We start from the raw sequence: 7,372 nt of genomic DNA, 5'->3' as shown, positions 1-7,372 counted from the left end.
GTTTTTTTTTTTTTCCATACTTAATATTTTTGTCCTTTTACATAATTGCATATTGACATATATTTATAATTGCTATTACATATATAACCTGTTTTATAATGGTAGAAAATATTAAGTTCAAAAAAATGTGATTTACACAAATGTTTATAACTTTAATAAAACAAATTTTTCAGTAAATTCTTTAAATTGCAGAAACAGAAGGAACATAAAGGCCTTAGCCTTTCCTTTAATGCTTTAATAAAGGCAATAATTTCTACCTTCATACCTCTCCAGCTGTTTAAAATGTTTTCATTACACTTGATTCATTTGCCTTAGTTCTTACTTTTAAAACAATATATATCTGAAAAACACATTTAATATAAAATTGTGACCATAAAAATACGTCACTTTTTGCTATAATAAATTTTATGTTTATCTCTCAATAGTTTGGGGGAAAAAATGAATCTTTCTTCTAATTAAAAATAACTAATTTTCAATATCCAGAAATTTCACAAATTCTCCAATGTTCCAGTAAAATCAACTAACCAAGGGAATTAAAGTCATTTACAACGAGTAAGTTTTATTGTTTTGTTCTTAATTGTTATAACTTATTTCTTTACAAAAAGAGAAAACTCAGTTCAAGCTGATTCAAATTTAAAAATTATTATTTGGTGTGAGTAATGGCAAAGGCTTTATCAACCTACTCCATTTTCTATGCTACCTCTGGATGGTAAACAAATGGGAGAAAATGAACAAAAAATTTAACAGGTTTACCACAGGGGAGGTTGGGGTACTGTTACTGAAAAAAGGGTCATAGATGCAATCCAGCCTCAAACCTCAAATGTCCACCAAACTATCCCCACATTCATGCCGAGTATTAATTTTCTCTCATCAGCATTGTTCTAATTTGTCCAATGTGGAAGATATTCTTATATCTAGAAGATTCAATTTTTTTCTTATTTTTCACAAAATTAATTTAATTTTTCTTTAATTTTAACTATTGTGATCGTTTCAATGTATAGTACTACTACTACTAGGTTCATTTTCTTTTTCAATCTGTCCTCTCCCATTCTGCTTCAATTTCGATGATTGCTATTGATCTGTCTTCAAGTTTAACGAACCTTATAGTCCAATCTCTTGTGAAGTGTGCCCAGTGAAAAATTTTTGATTTCCAAGATACCGTATTTTTCAGTTCTAAAAATTCCTTTTTTTCTTTATTAGTATCAATTAGTATCAATTTCTCTCTCTAAAATTCCCAATCTCTTCATCCATTAGATCCATCCTTTTCTGAATTTGCTTTAAGGTATTTATAATTGTTATAAAGTACTCTTCTGCTTATTCCAATAACTAGCTGAGTTGTGATTTTCCTTCTGCTGATGGTGTTATCTGCTGATCATGGATGAAATATTCCTGCTTCCTTAAATTCTGTATGCTTTTTAATATAATCTAGATATTGTATAAAAAGGACTATGAAGACTGAAATTGTATTTTTGTTTTGGTTTATTTTAATTTTCTACAAAAATTAAGGCTTATCCTCTCCCTGGCAATTGAGTTTCTATATATTGATTTTGTATTTAGCAACTTCGTTAAAATTTCTTATTGGTTCTAAAAATATATCTATAGTTTTTTGTGTGTGTGTGGTTATCAACATAAAAAATTACATAATCTGTAATAATTTTCTCAAAGTCTTACATTTTATTTCTTTACATTGTCTTACTACTGCATGGACATTGACTCATGTCCCATTTTTATAAAGGCAAAAGTAATAGCAAACAAACATTTTATTTCTTGGTATTAAAAATAATTGCTTCAATTTTTCACTGCTAATGTATTTACTGAGATTAGTTTTATTTTGGAAATTTTTTGTTTGTTTGTGTTTGCGTTTTTGCTGCTGTTGTTCTTATTGTAGCTTCCCTTTATCATTTTCTATATCTTTAATGAACAAGATCTGTATCTTATCAAATGCTCTTACTGTATTTGCTGATGTAATATAATGATTTTTCCTCTAACATATTATTGTAGTCAATAATATTTATCAATTTTTTACAATAAACCAACTCTGTATTCCTGGAACAAATCACAGAAAGTCATTTACACTGCTGAACGTGATTTGTTAATATTTTATTTTAGATTGTTGCATCAATGTTTGTGAATGAAATTAATGTGTAGTTTCTCTCTCTAGTATGACTGTGTCTAGTTTGATGATCAATGTGTTCTATCGTCATAAAATGAAAAGAGAATGTTTCTTTATTTTTTGACTTGAATTATTTGTGAAAAGTTTGAAATATATCCTGAACTATCTCATAGGATTTATCTTTTTACTAACTGAGGCTAGTTGTTATTTGTGAGGAGTTTAATTACTGGTATGATTTCTAATTGGACTATGAAAATTAAGGCTATTTATTTCAAAGTTAGTTTTAATAAATTATAATTTGTTAGAAATGTTTATTTTATTTTCAAATGTATTGACATTGTTGTTATACTTTAAATTTTGTTTTTAATTCCTGGTATACCTATAATTATGTCTCCTACACATTTCTATACTATTTATTGTCTTTTAATGTTGATTACATTTGTCATTTTTTTCTGCTTTATTAAGTCCTTCTAAATGCTAATTTTTGGTTTTGTTGGCCCTCTTTACATTGCATGTTTGCTATTTCCTTAATTTCTAACATTATCATATTATATTTATTTAAATTTTTGAGATTAAATACTTCTTTCTATTACTACTTAAATTGGTGAATTGACTAACTTTGGACTTTTAGTCTTTCCTATTCTAAGTATATATTTTTAAAATATTCCATTCTAAACCTGCATATATATATGGAGAAATAATTTTTTGACAAAGGAGCCAAAAATATAAAATGGAGGAAAAAAAAAAAAAAAAAACCTCTTTAATAAATTATGTTAGGAAAATTGGAAAGCCACATGCAAAAGAATGAAACTAGACTGCTATCTGTCACCATATACTGAAATTAATTTAAAAAAATGTGTCAAAGACTTAACTATGGGACTTGAAACAATAAATTACTTAGAAGAAAACATAGGTACTAAACTCATAGACCTTGGATTTAAATAGGATTTTATGAATTTGACCTCAAAGGCAAGAGAAGTAAAAGCAAAAATAAAGGAATGGGACTATATCAAAATAAAAACTTCGCACAGCAAAAGAAATTATAAACAAACCAAGAGGCAACAAACTTAATGGGAGAAAATACTGTAAACTATACCTCTGATAAGGGCCTAAAAATATCTAAAGAACTCATACAACTCAACAACAACAAAAAATCCAATTAAAAAATGGGCAGAGAGCTTGAACAGACACTTTTCCCAAGAAGACATACAAAGGACCAACAAACATGAAAATATGCTCAACTTCACTACTATGCAAATTAAAACCACAATAAAATACCACCTCACACCTGTCAGAATGGCTATTATCAACAAGACAAGTAACAAGTGTTGGAGAGGTTGTGGAGAAAAAGGAACCCTCATACACTGCTAGTGGGAATGTAAAATGTAAATTGTGGAAAACAATATAGAAGTTTCTCAAAAAATTAAGATTAGAATTACCATATGACTCAGCAATCCCTCTTCTGGGTATCTGCCCAGAGAATTTGAAAACATTTATCCGTAAAGATATATGTACCCCGATATTCACTGCAGCATTATTCACAGTGGCCAAGACATGGAAACAACCAAAGTGCTCTTCCATAGCTAATTGGATAAAGAAGATGTGGTACATATATACGACAGAATGTTAATCATAGGAAAAGATAAAATACTACCATTTGCAACAACATAGATAATCATGCTAAGCAAAATAAGTCAGACAAAAAAGTTCAGAACCATATGATTTCACTAATATGTGGGATATAAAACTGAAAGCAACAAATGAACAAGACAAACAAAAACTCATAGACACAGACAATAGTTTAGTGTATACCAGGGTAAAAGGTGGGGTCAGGGTAAATAATGGTAAAGGAGGTCCAATATATGGTGATGAAAGATTTGATTTTGGGTGGTGAACACACACTGCAACATACAGATGCTGTATTATCAAATTGTATACTTGAAACCTATATAATTTTATTAACCAAAGTCATCCAATAAATTTAATTTAAAAAAGAAAAACATATTACATTCTATGTTGATTTGTCTATCACAAATCTGATTTGCTGTTTTTTCATATTTTTAAAATCTTAATTTTTTTTTTTTCAATTTGAATTATGGTGTGTTCTTTGTCTCGGAATTCATTTAAACTTCTTTAAGCATTTTTTCCAATTACATTTATTTTTATTTTTGACTTAAATATACTATAGTATTAGAGAATGTGGTCTGTGCGAAACAATTCTTCATATTTTGGGGATAGATTTGATCTATTTTTATAAATATTTTAAATGTTTTTGAAAAAATATGTATTGTCTAACTGTTGAATGCAATTTTAGATACATTTATAAAACTATGCATCAAGCAATTTGTATTATTTGTGCAGGTAAAAATTTTCACATCTTCACTGCTTTTTTTATTGATTAGCTTTATATATACATTGGTAAGAGATATGTGATAAAATAGGATGATGAATTTGTCAGGGCTTATTTTTTGTAGGGTTCTCAAATTTTCGCTATCTAAATTCTTTTTGTTAGAGGTTAATTTTTTCTAATTTTTTTTTTGTGATAAAAATGTCTCTGTTTATTTTGATCTGAAAATGTCTTTCCTCCATTCTTGAAAGAGAATATGTAGACAAAATTTTAGCTTAATATCATTTTTATTTTCTCCTAAATATTACAATCTACTATTTCAGTTTCTCCTGGATTTTCTTTATTATGACTAAGAATTCAGCTTTTAATTTAAATGGTTTTTCTTTAAAATGTGGTTTGTCTTTTTTCTTTGGCTATCTTTAAAACACATTTGTCTTTAGTGTCCTATACTTTCAATACAAGGAGTTGATATGTGGATTTCCAACAGATTACATCTTCATACGTCTATTTCTTGTCTGTTGTTGCTTTTGATTCTCACTTATGGCTCTTTTTTTCTTGTGTCTTTTGAGAACTATTCATTTTCTCAAACTTAATGCAATAATTCTTTCAGATCTGGATTTGAAGTTGAGTTTCTCCAGAGAGAATTTATAAAACTTCTGCTACTTTTCCGGCATGTGGGCAATTTGAGAAATTTTCAGATAAATGCTCCTTTTTGATCTTTGTTTGTTTGTTTGGAACACAAAAGTATGAATTCAAATACCAACTACCAGCTAGTATTTGTGGATTCAAATGTCAAAGGATATATTTTTGGCTTCATTCTATATCAGAGTTAAAACAGGTAAGTTTTCTTCATTTTATTAATGGTGGGACTCATCCCTCATTTAATTTTGTAATATAGGTATACCACTTTTAGGTTTCAGCTTTATGTGGGGATTCTACTTTTAGATTATTCATTTGAGACTGGCTTTGACTTTATCCTCCATTCACATCATGTGAAGCTGTCAATGTGGAACCTCTGGTAACCTGGGTTCATCACACAATTTCGGGTTGAAGGCAAGTTTTAAAACTCACTTACTACCCAGATTCCTTGCTTTCGCATGATTTTGAGGATTTAACTATTCTCTTATCTAGTGCCAGATCAATGATTCTTTTACAAAGATAATTTTAATATATTGTCTATCACTTTAGTTCTGTGTGTGTGTGTGTGTGTGTGTGTGTTCAATTCTTAGTTGGTGGTTTTTAGTCTGTTTTCTCACTATTGAAGAAATGGAGCAACATGAAGACTTTTTTTTCCTCTGAGGGATTTTACATTAATTTTAATAAGGACTTATTTTGAGCTATTATTTCATCAACTATTAAAATTTATCTTAATGAATATCTTGAGAGTATCTATCTACTTTTTCATTCTTTTGTTACTTTCATGTTCCAAATGGTTATCCAATAAAGAGGTACTATTGGAAACCTCTAAAATTTGCTCTCATAAAAATTGTACTTATTTGTATTTAAATGTATTCAGGAAATCAGCTGAAATATATATTGAAATATATGGTGCCAGTAATTAAGATGATGATAGCTTCTAAGTTTGATATCTTCTGGCTAACTAATTTTCATTAGTTAATATTTGAGGTGTAATCTAATAAAAATAATTGATTTGTTTTAAACATTGTGGTACCTTCTGAGTGTCTATAGTTAAGACTTGATTTATTCTTTGATGACTTTTCTTTCACTTTCCAAAGCCACATCTCCAGGTCCAAGTACTCTACCCTTAGAAAGTAATATGTTAGGTTTTTAAACACTTGTGTTGCTGAGATTTTGTAGTTTTTCTAAACTTATTAATAAGAAGAGCATGAGCACAGGTTTCATTAAACCTATTTTGCAGTTAAAGTTTTAATTAAGCTAGGTTATAAAATATGCATGGAAGTTTGTCACATTTTCCAATGAGAAACAGAAAAAAAATGGACAGTGATGTGGGTTCCAACTTTAGTTACTAGCTGATGTGAATATGGAACTTTAAGGAATGCCACATTTTCTTTCCTCTTCTCACTAAATGAAGCAATTTCATTGTACCTGATAATGATAGAAAATGTCCTCATAAGCTATAAACATCATAGAGCCCTAAAGTATTACTATTTAATACAGAATGAAAAGGCTTGGAGGAACAACATGTCCCCACACCTCCCCATATCCCACATAAACTTAGTGCTCTGAAAATATAAATTTTATTTAAAATATATATTTACTCAAAATACATTTAGAGACCCCATATCTCATGATTTAAATATATCCAAGGGACAAATACTGAAGTATATACTGTCTTTCTAAATGGATTTCTTAATTCCCTGAGTGGATAAGCTGTTTACTGAATAAGATGATGTATATGGAGTATAAAAACTTGTCCCTAATTTTCATTAATGACGAGGTTGGTAAGATTTTTTATAATCAGCAAGACTCCTCAAAGAACATGAAACTCCATTCACATTATCAAAACAAAAGTGAACTCCTTTAACTCATGTGATATTTACACAGCTCATTTTATTTTTGACTAGAATATCTAAATTTCTGTGTCCATGAAGATAGAAGTAAAGCCTTAATAAATGTTTTTTTTATTATGCTTACTCATTTATTTACATAGCTCTTTTTAATAGTTCTGCTTTTAATATAAAGATATTAATGCAGGATTAATATCTGGAAACAGAATAACTTAACTGTAGACTAAAGGCATTTCACTCCATTGCATCATTGCAGGAAGATATACTGAATATTACCATACCATATGTGAAATAGTAGAAGTGTTAATTGAATGCAAACAGTAAATGTATATTATCATACAGAATTTATATTTTAGTTCATTTAGCTTGTTATTAAACCTGTTAGTTTGTGCCAACTGAGCAATAGATAATGGTAGAATATTA

Source organism: Pteropus vampyrus, unplaced genomic scaffold, assembly GCF_000151845.1.
Source record: "Pteropus vampyrus isolate Shadow unplaced genomic scaffold, Pvam_2.0 Scaffold115, whole genome shotgun sequence".
NCBI classification, from domain to species: domain Eukaryota; kingdom Metazoa; phylum Chordata; class Mammalia; order Chiroptera; family Pteropodidae; genus Pteropus; species Pteropus vampyrus.
This window is presented reverse-complemented; position numbering follows the sequence as displayed.